General features: G+C 44.1%; 1 protein-coding gene across 7 annotated transcripts in view; it reads left to right on the top strand.

Moving 5' to 3' along the window:
- The window catches only part of PPFIBP1 (PPFIA binding protein 1), a 176424-nt gene that overhangs the window by 20314 nt on the left and 140527 nt on the right, over nt 1-15583 (top strand). For all 7 annotated transcript variants that reach the window (XM_080812005.1, XM_080812011.1, XM_080812009.1 and 4 more), the window contains exon 2: nt 767-822. The gene's annotated coding sequence lies outside the window, so the exon portion shown is untranslated. The remainder of the gene's footprint in view (nt 1-766; nt 823-15583) is intronic.

Below are 15583 nucleotides of genomic sequence, written 5' to 3'. Positions count from 1 at the left end.
TCTACAGTTAGTTTCTTCCCTGTGTTCTAGGACACATTGCCGGAGAGATCTTCCAAATATACCTTGGATATGAGGCTGCCCTGCCTGCCCCAGAAAGATTTACTTGACCTTCTGTGGGCTATGGCTAACAGCAGGGTTTTTGTACTGGGGGCCCTGGGGTGGAGACTGCAGGGAGATAGGTTTGGTTTGACCTCCAGGGTATTTAAAGAAACTTAGGCCAATACTTAAAATTTGGGAGATTTCACCTAATTGAAATCCAGATTTTAAAATCAGGAAATCTGGCTACCCTGGGCTCTTGTTTCCTTGTGTTGGGCTGCTGCCCTTAGAGAACAGGAGGACCTATGGACTTGGGAAAGAACCTATTTGGATTTACTTTTAGGGCAGATTGACTCATTGTTCTGGAAAATTATCACTTTCGTAAATTTAAAGCAAGCATCTGCTTATTGTCCTCAGGGAATGCTAACCTTTTAGTCTGAGAAATTAAGTTCTCCACCTTCATAGTGGTGCTACAAAGCTGTAGCAGCCCTTGGTTACTTTTTTAGGAGAAGTATTTCTTGGGTCTAGCCTGGTCAGCGTCACTACAGGTCACCTAGAGGTCACCTGGTGACCTCTTTTGGTCTTGACCTTTTTTCCCACCCTTGTCTTCCCTTGTCCTGCTGGGTTGAGGCCCAGGCTCTTCTCCTCCGGAGTGCTTTGAGTCCACTCCACCTTTTCTCCTACTCCTGGCTCTTCTCTTTGTTTGAATCCTTCCTTTTCTTTCCTCCAGGCCTGCTTGAAGCTGTTCAGGAAACCTTTGCTGAGAGCAAACTCTGCTGGAAGCAGGTATTCAATTTTTGGATTTTCAAATGCTCAAGTACCAAGGGGTGGTGGGTTCAGGGTGTTTTAGAGGGTTCATGCCAGCCCAGTGATTTTTGAGATACTCTAATCCGTCCAGTGCTGGTGCCTATATATTGCCAGGCATTTGGTATCTAGCTGTTTTTTGAAATCCTGTTTCGTGAAAAGAACTTGATTCGTACTCTTTCAGTGAATTATGAGATCAGCCCTGACATCGTCTCCATATTACGGGTGAGGAAAGAGTGTTCTTCAAAACTGGTACTCCAAATAGCTTCTCCATGGCTATGTCTTATTTTTTCAAATAGATTATATACTTGTTGAAGGCCATGACTGTGCCTTTGTTGCCAGACTCTTATCTGGCATTATCCATAAATGTTTACATGATGAGAGAAATGATTTATGTGAATGGTGTGCACCAAGGCCGACTCAACCAGGCTCCGTGGGGGTGGATGCATAGGGACCCAAGTAGAAAAGATGGGTGTGTATCATAAGTTATACCAGAAGATACGCCTCCTACCTGTGCACCCTTACAGTACCGAGTTTTGGATCTCGAGCTTTGAAATTAGATGGGCCTCGCTGTGTCTGTTTCCTCCTTTGTAAAATTCGGGCAATGAGAGCACATGATTTGTACCACTGGTTTTCAGCTAGGGTGATTTTGCCCTGTGGGAGTCATTTGGTGATGTCAGGAAACCTTCTTCGTGTTGCAACTGGGGATGGAGGGAGGACTGACATTTAGTGAGCAGAGTCCAGGGATGCTGCTGAACGCCCTGCAGTGCATGGAACAGAGCAAGGAATTGTAAGGAATTGCACTGACAGGAATGCTGAAGTGGAGAAACCCTGCCTGATAGGTTTGTGAAGACGAAGGCAGATAATTGATGCTATCTCTAAGATTATAAAATCAGCTTTTAGGAGGGTGAACCCCAAAAGGCTCAATTTCCTTGGCATCTGTTATTCTTGCCAAGGAAAACCCTTATGATAAGGACTTCTTGCACTCCTGTTCAGAGGACTCACTGGAGAGGTTGTTTGTGTTACATTGTGTACCAACATGAGCTGGCTGGCTTTATCAGAGCTGTAAAAACAATTGTTAATTTTTAGGGTGTTGCTGGTAAACTTCCTGCTTGCTTAACTAGTTTATTCTGTGGAGATAATTTTGGTGTGTGGGTTTAAATCCTCTGATGGAAAATGTTTTGGTTAATGAATTTCCAAAATAGGCTTTGACAAGTGGAAGATGAAAAGTTTTTGTTTTCACATCAAGATGCCTCCTGTTTTTCTAGGCCCAGATTTAAAACAAAGCCTCTCTCCCCTCAGTTTACTGCCTTACCTGCCTGCTGCACGCTTGGGTAATTGTGGGAGTGGTTTGGAGGGTTGTTGGATTTCCTTCTATTGTTGTGGGTTTGCAGGGAGATTGTTACTTACATTTTTTTGTAATTACAAGAGTGAGATGCACCTTATTGAAGATTTTAGTAGTATAGGAAAACCATAAAGATGTAGTAAAAAACAGTTATCCTACCGCACAAAGACCCAACTACGTTGCTGTGTTTCTGTCCATTTAAAAAATTTATATATTTTTAATAAATTTATATATTTATATATATATTTATATATTTTCATATTTTTTATAAATTTATATATTTTACTTAGAATATTTGAAGTATTCTAAGTATATGATTTGTGTTTTACTTATCATTGTTTTATTTGCCTTTCCCCACACTACAAAGATAATTGTAAATGTTATTTCTAAGGACTGTAAAATATTCTGTCTAGGGATATTTTGTGATTTATTTAATCTGATTGCAGAGTCTGTTTTCAGTATTTGATGAGCATCTTAGGCAGTCAGCATTTTCTTTCAGATCATTTTTATTTTTATCATAGATGACCAGAAGTAGAACAAGAGGATGGTCATGCATATGGGTATCTTGATTGATATTGCTATCAGTTGCCAAAAAAGTGTGTACTAATTTTTGCCACCAGTAGCAGAGTGCTATTCTCATTTTAATAATATTTGGCAGTTTTCTAGGAGAAAAAATGCTTCGTTTTTCTGTTTTGCTTGATATTAATGAGATCAAACATGTTTATATGACTGTTGACTGCATTTCCTGTTAAACAAACTGTTCTTGAACTTTGCCTTTTATTATTTATTATAGGGGATTCGTATTTTTCTCATTTGTCATAGACTGTGTATTTTACTTATTAATCCTCTTTCGTCATTACTGCACATATTTTGACCTCATTTTTTTCACCTCTAATTTCTATTTGGTTTATCTTTTAGTTTTGTTTTTAGTCCTATAGAATTATAAAATTTTTATGGAGTCAAATCTTGATTTTCTTTTTCACCGTCTTCAACCTTCCTTTGTACTGAAATGAACCTTCTCTGTTCTGGAGGTCACTGTATTGAATTGTCCATGTTTAAAATTCTGCTCCCACTCTGGACCACTATAGAGTTTCCTAATGGGGATGAACAGGCCTCAAGTGCTTGGTCGAATCTGGGCACCCCCTGTTCCATGGAAAACCCTCCCCATCTCTGTGTGTGTGGTGGTGTGGGCGGGCATGAGTGAGTAGGGAAAGTTGATGAAAAAGGGTGAGGTTCATGTTGGGCGGTAGCTTGTTTAGTCTGAATTTCCTTTACCACAGGGTAGACGTGAGCTTGCCTGAAGGCAGGGGCTTCCATCCATTCTTACCTGACTGACTAACTGGGGCCAGCAGCTTGCCCAGTGAACTGTGGCTGTGCCTGGCACAGAGCTTGCCCACAACCATTATTTTATTTCTCTAGTGCCTGAGAAGGTACACTGAGCAGAGACTGTACCCAAGCCCCCTCCATTCCTCACCCCTTAAGTTTCGTTCTCTTGGGCTCCAGGCTCTGTGTTGCTCAGGCCTCATCAAGGTAATTTGCTGCCCTGTGGGTGGATTTCCCCAGGTGCTGTTCACCAGCTGAGGCTTGAAGAGGAAGGTAATAATAGCAAATACAAATAGTGCTTACATGTTTCGAAAAGTGCCTCGACCAGGGCTTTTTTATATGATTTTCCCCTCAACCTTAGGAGGTTAAATACTGTTTTCATCTCCATTAATTTGGGGGAAACCACCACTCAATAGAAGCACAATTAAAATCTAGAGCTTCTGACCTTAGAGCTGATCCTCTGTACTTAGGAAACAATTCCATTGTTGTAATTTCTGGTTATGATTTCTTAGTGGTACTGCTGGGCAGAAGGTAGCAGCAACTTTGGGTTTTGGGGTCAGCCATATCTTGGGTGGAATCCCAGTAGAGTCATATCTTAACATTGTGACTTTGTGGTTTGTCCAGTCTGAGCCGTGGTTTCTTGTCTGTCAGTGGAAGCAACGGTGCCTACCTTGCAGGGATATGAGAAAGATTAAGTTGAGATTACATATACCAGATGCCTAGCACAGCACCTGGCTTACTCATTGCAGGAGCTCAGTAATGATGACTACCTAGTCTTAAAGCTAAAAATGCTATTGTTCTTTGTTTAAAAAAAAAAATTTAGAATAACTGGCAAACCTGCTCAGACTTGTGAAATTTTAGTAAATATTATTTGTATTTCTGTGCAAGAAACGTTTCTTTATCTGGTCTCTTTATTATCCTGTTGAATAGATTTTGTTTTTGTTACGGATGTCAGCTGCTTCTCTGAAATACTTCTGCTTGGACGACTTTGTGATGGATCCCCAGCTTAGGGCTGTACTCACAGCCAAAGTAAAACATGTTTTGTCTACACGTTTATGTAAAAAAGCACAGGCAGTTTTTGGGAAGGGCCATAACCTAGTCATTCCTTTACACATAGATGAGATTTTTGGCATCATTCATGTTACTCACTTGTCCCATGTATTATAAACATTCAGGTAACAAAGCAGTCTTCAAAAGAAAGTTGTAGGGATGCTTGGGTGGCTCAGTCATTGAGCCTCTGCCTTTGGCTCAGGTCATGATCCCAGGGTGCTGGGACTGAGTCCTTTGTTGGGCTCCTTGGTCAGTGGGAGTTGCTTCTCCCTCTATATGCCACTCCCCCTGCTTGTGCACTCAGTTCTCTCTCTCTCTCTCTCTCTCTTTAAAAAAAAAAAAAAAAAAAAAAAAAAAAACTTAGAAAATCATGAGAGAAGAGAAGGTTGCTAAGTAACTCAGGAGAACCGTTATTAAATTTCCATTTTTCATACCATATATAAATTGAGTTGGATCTGATTAGTCCTTATGCTAGATTGTCATCCACATAAAAAGCCTCCACTAATATTATGGAAGTTATTTCTGCCCGAAGAATTTCAGCATGAGGTTGGTCTGGCCATTTAACTTCTCCTTGTGTTTGTTTAGACTTTTTCATTTTAATAAATTGAGCCAAGTAATTATAAATGTTAGCTTAGAGTTATATTATAATCCAATGCAGCCTCGTTTCTATGGAGTTGAAGATAATGCCCTTTGGCAATCTTTAAAATGTGTCTTGAATCTTCTTACTCTTGTCCCTGAAGCCATGGTTGCATTTTCAACAATACACCACCTTAGTGTTGGAAGGGGGAGAGGTTAATATGGATGGGGCTTTATTGCATTAATGACTTGCCTTCTTGTTCTTATTCTGGGAAATTTAGGTCTGTTGTCCTATGGTTTTTCCATCTCTCACTCCTTCCCCCGAGTATGGTAGGAATGGAGAAACATGGATGAGAAAGCCTCTTTTAAATGTAATTTATATGTTATATAAAAATACAACTAATTTATGACTAATTTATATAATTCATTCCATATGTATATGCTTTACATAACACATGGATACAGTTAAGTATCAGTGATTAAGTGAAATTTACATGATTTCTAAGTTTCTTCTTATGTCTAGAGTTCAAGGATCAAAGTGAATGAACTGTTGGCCAAATCTTGTGACTATTGCCAGGTGAGTGTAGGGCATTGTAAAATGCCACACCCAGTTTCAATGGTAGGAAGACAGTTGTCTTCCTAAAATTCAGGCCTAATGGTTGATTTCTTAATTTACAGCCAGAGTGGACATTTGGGGGCACAGGTGGGAGTGTTGATAACGGCGAAGAGAGTAGATTAAGCATGGAAGAATAAAATTGATGCTGCTGTGACTATTAATTTACAGGATACACAGGCCAAAAGACGGCCTGTGTTTTGTGATCTCGAGATAACAATCCAGTTGGGCAGCCCTGAGCCCGTCACTTCAGCCAGATCGTTTTGGCACCAGCCCTTTGAAACCAAGCCTGAGAACGCAGAGAGTTTTACCCAGGCATTTCTTGTTGTTGGCTGGTTGGCTTATGAAGTAAATAGAGTAATTAGCTCTCATTAGCACTCCTCTAAGCTGTAATGCATCCACCTGAGGCGGAAAGAGGCTCGCTCGCTTCTGTTCCTGAAAACGTGAAAATCCCCATCTGATCTCTTCAGTCCGAGCATTTTTGCATTGCAGAAACAGAATGCCAACTTGGCAAGGGTAAAATCCACCAAGTGTCTCAAATGACAGTAGCAAATCCTCCTGCAGGGTGGAAGTCTTTCCTAAGAGCTGTGACTGTGTCTAAGAAATCGGTGAGCCTTAGCCTTTTCTCTCCCCACAACCCTGCTTCTTGTGTATTTGGCTGACACGAACCGGGTTAGCCAGAGATATTGAACACTGGTGGTCCTGTAACTTGATCTCTTTAGTCTGCTGTCAGCTGTGGTACCAACAGAGTGTCTGGGTTGTTTGAAGTCTTTGAGAAGGAGAGACGTCTGACGGTGGTTGGTGGCCCTGTTCAGGACCACCTGCATGGGTTGTCCTTATTCTTCTGAAATCCAGATTTGTAGCTATGAAGCTGGAAGCCAGAAAGGCACGTGGAGGAGGGCAGCAAAGTCTGGGGGCTTTGCACACAATCCTGGAGAAATATATAGAAAAACTGCAAATTGGCGGATTTTATAGGCTAGAACCCTGAACCGGGAATCTGGCAGTCTGATCCCCACATTGATCAGGTGTGTGGTCCTGGGCATAAAAGTGAGCTACTAATACTAGCCCCGCCTTCACAGGGAGAGCTGTGAGGGTCAAACTGGACGACATATAAAAAGTGATTAAACGTTAAGCAAGAGTGTGATTTTAAGTTGAGTTTTTCATATGGGGTACATTATTTACATTTTTTAACATTCTGAACCCAAACCTTTGGTAATAAGATACAGACATTGCACCAGTACCTGCTTTTGCTCAGACTTCTGCTTCTGTGACCTCCCTCACTCCATCCCCGGCCCTCAGCTGGGCTAGAGCCTGAATGACTGGGAAATGGTTCCTCAGGGTTGTTCTGGATAGTAGTGCCTTCTGGGCAATGCTGTAGCCGTGGCTCTTGATTCTTGCTCAGGCCTGTCTGCATCTGCTTTCTTGCAAAGTCGTCTATAACCTGTCAGCTCCAAGAATTGTTTCCTCTTATGGAAAGTTTGAAATGCTGGGGATAAAGTGTTCAGCACTTTGTTTCATACTTACATGTAGAACTGTTTAAGGAGCTTAGACTGATTTCCTAGGATTTGAGGTCCTAATGCAAGTGTGCCTTATGTGGGGCGGAGCAGGCTCCATGGGTTGAGGTTGAAAACAGCAGATCCAGCCTCTCATAACCTGGTGTCAGTTTTCAGTGCCCCATGATGTTGTGATGTGCCGATCGCTAGCCTGGCGATGTCTCACTTTCCTTTCTTATGAACCTGTGATATTCCGGGGCGTTATTTCACTCCTGTCCCTATTAACTGCATTGGGCTGGTGTTCAGAAAGCGTTCTGGGCCGACTATCAAAAACGTGCAATTATTGAACCAAGCCAACACTATTTTTCAAAGATAGTTTTGAGCTTTCATAGGACCTCTAATAGTATGTTGTGATAGAACATGTGTAGGGCCTGTAACTTCCTCAGGAGAATTGAAAAAATAGCTTTCTACACTTAGAAAACAGCAAACAGCCTGTCTTTGATGAGGTGCATTGGAAGCCTACTGAGACCAGCAATTGGGTGCTGAGGGATTTTAGGGCTGAGGAAAAGGTAGTAGGATTCAGTGGAGGAGAAGCTGACCAGCAATGCCACTGCAATGGAGGCCCCAGCTGCCCATATGGGGAGCTCTGGTCTTGGGATGGCCCCAGTGGAAGTGAGGGGCTGGACCTTTGTATTCCTGAATCAGCCCATTGCTGGCAGCTGGCCACCCCCTCTGGTGGCTTAACCTTGCTGAAGCAGTGTCCTGCAGCTGGCTGGGGGCCTTCCCTCGAGCTGTCGGGAGCCAGGGTGAGCACAGCCAGCTCTAAAAGTAGGGTTTGGGTGAAACACACCAATGTCTTCTTCCCTGTCGCAAAGAAGCTAACCCCTTAAAAAAGAAACAAACAGTAATAGATGACACCAAAATTCCAACATATACTGCAGTCAGAAAGTTTGAATCCCTTAGAAAAACTGAACGAAGAGGTCATACCCTTTTGTTAATGATAAATGGATCTCTGGCCTTTCAGAAATTTGTGAGATACTTGGGTAATCTTTACACCTGGTGGTGGTGTAGCTGGGGCCAGTTTCTGTATGTGTGAAATGGCTAACCTGTTAAGTGATTTTGCCCACATAGGAATTACTGCATGTTTAGAATGTTAACCCTGTGTGTACGTAAATGCATCTGTTTCTGGAATATTTAAACTCCTGTTGAATTCATAGAGTTGGTGGGTCACCACCACAAAAGTCAGGCAGAGCAGGTTAAGACACACAAACCATCAAACTCAGAACTTTCCAGGGGACCCTATGGCTGGAGAGCAAATATAGGAGAGTATAGCCTGTGTTGAAGTTCCAGTCACCTGATAGGGCCTTTTGATACAGTTGAGGATAATAATTTAGGAGTTATATTGCTGGAGGAGAAGTTAATGTGCTTTGAAAAATGAACTGGTTTTCTGGCATTTCCAAAAGCCAGTTGTGCTCAGCAAATGTCTGAAACTGTCTGGCATGGTCTGTGGTGTGAGTGGGATGGTAGATAAGGCCAAAGCCACCCTATATCTTTTCCAACCTCAGATTAATCATATCTGCAAAAGCGAACATGCTTCTTCCTTAGTTTCTGCTTTTCCTAGCGAGTGAAGGAGGAGGTGGGTTCTGCGGACCCATCATCTCACAGTTAGAGTGTGTTGTGGGGTCCGGAGGTAGGGAAGTCTGATGATTTGAGCCTGGCACAGAGTAAAGGTCTGTGTTCTGACCAGTGGGCTTCACTTCCCAGCGAGTCCCCCATCCACTCCTGTGTAACCCTTGTCCTCTTTGCCCTGCCGCTCAGGAGCTCCGTGGCGCAAGATGTCACGGACCTGTTTGTATTCCAGGTGTAGTGGAGAGGTAAATAGGTCACTGTTCCTTATTCAGAAACTGAACAGCGCCAGCTGCCTTGGTGATACATTCTGTATTAGACACACATCTCACCTCTTGGAGGGATGGGGCGATTGGTGATTGCCTGTGAAGGAGGTGATCTGCCAGCCGCTTCATTGTATTGCCTGGAAATGGGAGCTGGCATAAAATAAGCTTTCAAGGTCTCCCCAGACGAGAAGGAAGTTAATGTAGCATAGTGACTCTGTTGCAGAGGACGGGCTGAGGTGAGTTTGTCGATCAAGTACCACGTCTTCTTGAACTTTCCACTTCGCTGGTCTTTCTTGGTGTGAGTTCTAGAGTGTCCCGTGATCTGATCGTGCAAGGAGCCGGCAAGGCGAGCTGTAATGCGGTTCGTGTCTTCCTCCGGCTTGTCTATCTTTCTGACATGCCTCCACGTGCGCGTTGGCATTCTGGAAAGTTCAGATGGAATCTCCAGCTATGAGTTTTCATTGCGACTCACATCTGCAGGGGATGAATCAAGAAGAGTTTCTTTGCCAAGAAGTGTGGTACCATGTGGGGAGAAGTAACTCAGCTTTGAAGAACCAGAATTTTAAAAAAAGAAAAAAGATGGAGGAAGCCTATCAAGAAAAGGGAAAACCAGAGGTGATCTGGAGCTGCGGGAAATAAGTCAGGGATAAAAAAACAGACAAAGGTCCACCAGAAAACACCGCCTGTTAGGGCTGCCTGGTGCCTGAGGACCGAGGCAGCACCAAGGGGCTTGGAAATGCGCTCCACAGAGAACTGCTCCACGCATCTACCTGCTTTTGCCCCTGTTCACCTGGAGCAGAAGGGTCTGACACGCTCCTGGAGAGGATGCTGTGTGCCTGTTTTGAAGGCAAGACCTTGACGTGTGGGGGCATCCTGCTTCCTTGTCAAGCTGATGTGGCATCACCAGCCTGAGACAGGACACAGTGATTAAGGGCCCAGGCCTGGGAACCATGCAGACTTTTGCCACTCAGCTCTGACTTCAGCCTTGGGCCTCAGAAAACAGGAATGTGGATGAAACTGGTTGTATTTCACGGGGTTATGGTAAAGGGTTTAGGGGACCCTAATGAAGTAAGTGCTTAAAAATGAGCTAAGTGTTGTTGCATGCCAGGGGTGGTTACAGGATTTGTAAAAGGCTGCTTCCTATACCCTCTGGCTCCACTGTCGCACTTTGATCCTGAGCTTGCTATCTGCAGGGAGTTAGACAGTATCAAGGCTCTGCTGGGTTACCCGGAGCAGCTGTAGGGCCTTGCCCAGGGCTCTGCGTGCCCATACGTTTCCCCTCCTGAGAGTTCTTGTACTTAAACCCCTTGATCTTTTCTAGAGACGGCTCCAGCTGGGACAGCCACACACATTGGCTTGGAATGGGTCTGGGCAGTGTTTTTAAATCTCCATGGATGATGGGTTGCTTTGTTAAATATATGTAAATATTCACTCCTAAGCATCTTTTGTACAAGACACTGGGCCCATGAGGGTGCAGAATGAAGTGGTACATCAGGCTGCCTACTGTGTATTAGGGGTTTGCATGATTATGTTACTGATCCTTCCCCCAACACTAAGAGGGGAAGGTGATATTACCAGTTTTACAGAGATTAAATAACTTGCTTAAGAGATAATACCCAGTTTCACTGAATGGAAGACACCTTCCAATTTCAGCAGTGTTGAATGTGGAAAAAAATCTAATCAATGAAATATAGTAGAGTGTAAAACCTAGATGTTCATTCCTGCTTAATTTCAAAGCTTATGTTCTCTCCTCATCACACACAAGAACTTGCAGCTGATCTGGTTGGTAAAAAGTACAACAAGCACAGGTAAGAGGACGTCTACTGTGTTAGGACTCCGAAGGGCAGCAGTGTAATAGTTGGTGATCATTGACTGACTACTTAGGATGTGGCAATGCTTTCATGTGCTCTAATTCATAAGAGCATGGGGCTCTTTACAGGTGCTCTCAGGTGGATACTTCCATGTTCTCTTTTACACAAACAAGGCAATGGAGATAGGTACTCTTATTCCCATTCAAATGGGAAAATTGACACACAGAAAATGTCCCAAGGTCACTGGGCTAGTTCTTTTTTATTTATTTATTTATTTATTTAATTTTTTTTTTTTTAAAGATTTTATTTATTTATTTGACAGAGAGAGATCACAAGTAGGCAGAGAGGCAGGCAGAGAGAGAAGGGGAAGCAGGCTCCCCGCTGAGCAGAGAGCCCGATGTGGGACTCGATCCCAGGACCCTGGGATCACGACCCGAGCCAAAGGCAGAGGCTTAATCCACTGAGCCACCCAGGCGCCCCTCTTTTTTATTTAAAAAAATTTTTTTTTAAATTTTATTTGTTTTATTTATTTTATTTTATTTATTTATTTGACAAAGAGAGAGAGATCACAAGCAGGCAGACAGGCAAGCAGAGAGAGAGAGAGAGAGAGAGAGGAAAGCATGACCCTGAGATCATGACCTGAGCCGAAGGCAGAGGCTTAACCCACTGGGCCACGCAGGCGCCCCCACTGGGCTAGTTCTAAAAATAAATTTTATAACATGGTACTTAAGAGTTCACGTTTTTTATCTACAATCATGACAGATCTGGTTAAGGTTCCAGAAGAGTATGATCTGGTATAAGGCTGTTCATTGTCCTCTGGGAGCATCTGACCCAGACCTGCTGTCAGGAGGAATTCCCAAAGATGGTGAGTGGCACCAGAAGGAAAATGGGAATGTTCATCTCTCCATCCCTAGCTGCTATGATAATTAAAAATAATCATGGTCACCCTAGGTTAGGGACCCGTGCTGGTACCATCTTTCTAAACTGGCACTGGCTAGAAGGAATTGACTTGATTTATAAAGTTCTAAAGAACACCTGACATGGTTTAGAGGGAATGTTGTAAATCAGACAGTTGTTTGGGACATAAGAGGATGGCTGCACGGAAAGTCTTGGAAATCCAAAAAAAAATCGGGGGGGAAAACGTACTCTTTGATGACTTTGTGTAATTGAAGTCACTTAAAGATGGACAGGTTTTCTGTCGTGTTCTGCCTTCTCAGACCACGGGAGAGCCCCATCTGTGTTCACACGCTGGCTGGCCAAATGTCTGTGGCAACTCAACTACTTGGCTTTTCATTTGTCTCTAATTCCTTTTATGGAATTAGTGATTTTTATCTCAAATTGGTGTGTTGCTGAAGGGTATGAAGATTGTGTGTCAAGCTGCCATCTAGAAATAAGGCAGAATATTTTTTTTTTTTTTTTTTTAAGATTTTATTTATTTATTTGACAGACAGAGATCACAAGCAGGCAGAGAGGCCGGGAGAGAAGCAGGCTCCCTGCTGAGCAGAGAGCCCGATGCGGGGCTCGATCCCAGGACCCTGGGATCATGACCTGAGCCGAAGGCAGAGGCTTTAACCCACTGAGCCACCCAGGCGCCCCAAGGCAGAATATTTTTAAGTGGAGAGTTTTTCTGTCATTTGAAAATAAATTTTGGCAGAGTCTGGCCCCTAAGTAGACAGGTGTTAGAAGACATTGAAGGAAACTGCGGAACGAGGAATCCTAATTGCTGATTAGTGGACTGCATTCCAGGTGTGTTTGCTTTCTCACACCACCGCTGACCAGCAGTTTCCTTATCTTTAGAACAGAGGAGTAGGTAAGATAGTCCCACACGCCTCTAAAATTCTTTTGACTCAGGGACGCCTGGGTGGCTCAGTTGGTTAAGCCGATGTCTTCGGCTGCGGTCGTGATCCCACGGTCCTGGGATCGAGTCCCACATCGGGCTCCCTGCTCAGCAGCGAGCCTGCTTCTCTCTCTGCCTCTGCCTGCTGCTCTGCCTCCTTGTGTTCTCCCTTTCTCTCTCTCTGACAAATAAATAAAATCTTAAAAACAAATTCTTTTGACTCAGACATTTCTAATCCTAACGTGGCTTTTGTTCTGACTAGTTCACCAGGGTGCCTGCCTTTAACGCCAAATGTTGAATTTGTTGGTCTCTGACTTCTTTGGTCAGTGAATGGAAATGGGTGGTGTATTTTCAATTCTGATCACCTGTGGATTGCATTTCAGAGGGAAAGTATTTTTTTTTTTTAAAGATTTTCTCTTTTTATTTACTGCGTGCACACGGGTCACAGGCAGGGTGAGTAGCAGGCCAGAGGGAGGGGAGAAGCAGGCTCCCTGTTGAGCAGAGAGCCCCATGTGGAGCTCAATCCCAGAACCTTGGATCGTGACCTGAGCCAAAGGAAGATGCTTAACTGACTGAGCCACCCAGGCGCCCCCAAAAGGAAAGTATTGTAGACCTTTTCCTTGCACATCTTTTAAATACACAAACTTACTATAGAATTCAACTGCTGTAGGTTTTGGGTCAGTGCGCCATTTTGCTGCCTTAATCCCTGACAGTCGACCCTAGAGTCAGCATCTTGCTGAGTGGTTCTGAACTGTGGTCAGACACTGACGCTGTGTGTATAGGTTTACTGGAGGGCTGCCCGGAGCAGAGAACAACTGTTCCGGTTACTTTGAGAGAGGCCCAGCTGTGGAATGGAACATTGAGGTTGCATAAGGCTCAGATGAGGCTGAGGACGGGGGAGGAAAAGTGTATTCTTTTTTTTTTTTTAACATTTTTTTATTATTTATTTATTTGACAGAGAGAGAGATCACAAGTAGGCAGAGAGGCAGGCAGAGAGAGAGGGGGAAGCAGGCTCCCCGCTGAGCAGAGAGCCCAATGTGGGGCTCGATCCCAGGACCCTGAGATCATGACCGGAAAAGTGTATTCTTATCCAGCCCACCATACCAGCTGTGGGATTCTAGCTGTGGTTCCAATCCGTGCCTCACAGGGGAAAAAGGGTCTTCTTTCCTCTGGCTGAGGGCTGTCTGGTAACACTGAATTTAATCTGCTGTGACCCGGCCCTGGCACTGCCCTGGGTGGGGCTTACAGTGGACTTACAGTGCTATGAAGAGAGTAGAACTTCCTTAAGTGGGTGACTGACAAGTCTGAGCTCGCCCTCCATAATGCTGCCTCTATCACCACTCTGTCCAGCTGGGTTGGGGATTGTGCTCAGCCGGGCCCTGGATGAATGCTGTTTTGTGCCCTGTTGTGTAGCGTCCTTCCACAGCCTTTTCTGGCTTATTGCTCTCTCAGCTGTCCAGAGGCTGAAGGCCGTTGGCGGTCCTGCTGGAGAACCCATTTGCTTGTATGAGCAGGCCTCGTGGATCGGCCTGCAGAAACCCAAGGGTGCTCAGGAAGGCTTTCTGTGGATGTGACCGGAATAATGCAGGACATGTGTTGGGAAAGCCCCTGGAGCTTGATGGGTTCTCACCAAGGAGTCTTCATGTTCTGTGGCTGACTCTCTCTGGGTATTGGATTTCTGTGAATTGGTGATCTGTGAACTGAATAAAAAACCATTCTTGTCTGCAGAGTTTGTCTGTGGTGAGGAGAAGGTCCCTAAGAAAATACATCCATCACTTTGGGCCTTAGGCTCAGGGACTCAACAGGCACAAGTCCAGAGACCACCATTCACCTCATTCTTCTTGCTGGCCCTCATTTGATTCCCTTAGTCATTCTCCATACCTTTGAGAACATTTTTGGGGAGATCCTCTTAGACCAGGGAGATGGAGCCAGCTGAGGCCAATAATCAAGTAGTTCCCACTTCTCTTTTCTCCTCCAGGTCTTCAAATTGAACAGCGAGACAAAGCTTTCTGAATTATATGTGTTATCTAAAAAATGATGGAAGAGGCACTTGATAAGCAACTCTTGCTTGTGCCTTGGATAAACCTCCTGTCTCACAGAACTGAACGGGGCACAAAGAGCTGACTTTTGGGAATACCGGTGTTTCAACAAATTTGATACTACGGGTGCTTAATGATTACCATCTGGTTAACATTCAGTGCTCAGATGCGTATTAATGGTAAATTACTTAAAACTGGCAACTTGTAGATATCTGCTGGCATTCCTGTTAAGATGCATCCTGAAGAGAATGCATAGCCATGCATCAAGACAACTATAGTAGAGACATCCGTGCTGGTAGAGATAGTGGTCATGCTCAGTCCAACAAAACAGTTTTTGTTTTGTTTTTTAAAGATTTATTTTAGAGATGAGGGGAGAGAGGGCAAGCAGTGGGGAGGAGCAGAAGGAGAGGGAGAGAGATTCTTAAGCAGACTCCAAGTAAGCCTGGACCCTGACACAGGGCTTCATCTCACCACCCTGGGATCATGACCTGAGCTGAAACCAAGAATTGTTCACTTAACCGACTGAGCCACCCAGGCGTCCCCTAACAAAACAGTTTTAAAAATCAATTAGTAATTTATTTATTTAAAGGATTTTATGTATTTATTTGTGTGAGAGAGAGAGAGTGAGCAAGCACAAGCACGGGGAGCGGCAGGCAGATGGAGAAGCAGGCTCCCCACTGAGTGGGGAGCCTAATGAAGGGCTCTATCCCAGGACTGTGGGATCATGAGCTGAGTCGAAGGCAGAGGCTTAACCCACTGAGCCA

The sequence above is a fragment of the Martes martes genome (assembly GCF_963455335.1).
Source record: "Martes martes genome assembly, chromosome: 8".
Lineage (NCBI taxonomy): Eukaryota > Metazoa > Chordata > Mammalia > Carnivora > Mustelidae > Martes > Martes martes.
The sequence above is the reverse complement of the archived record's forward strand: the minus strand, read 5'-3'. Positions and strand labels throughout refer to the sequence as shown.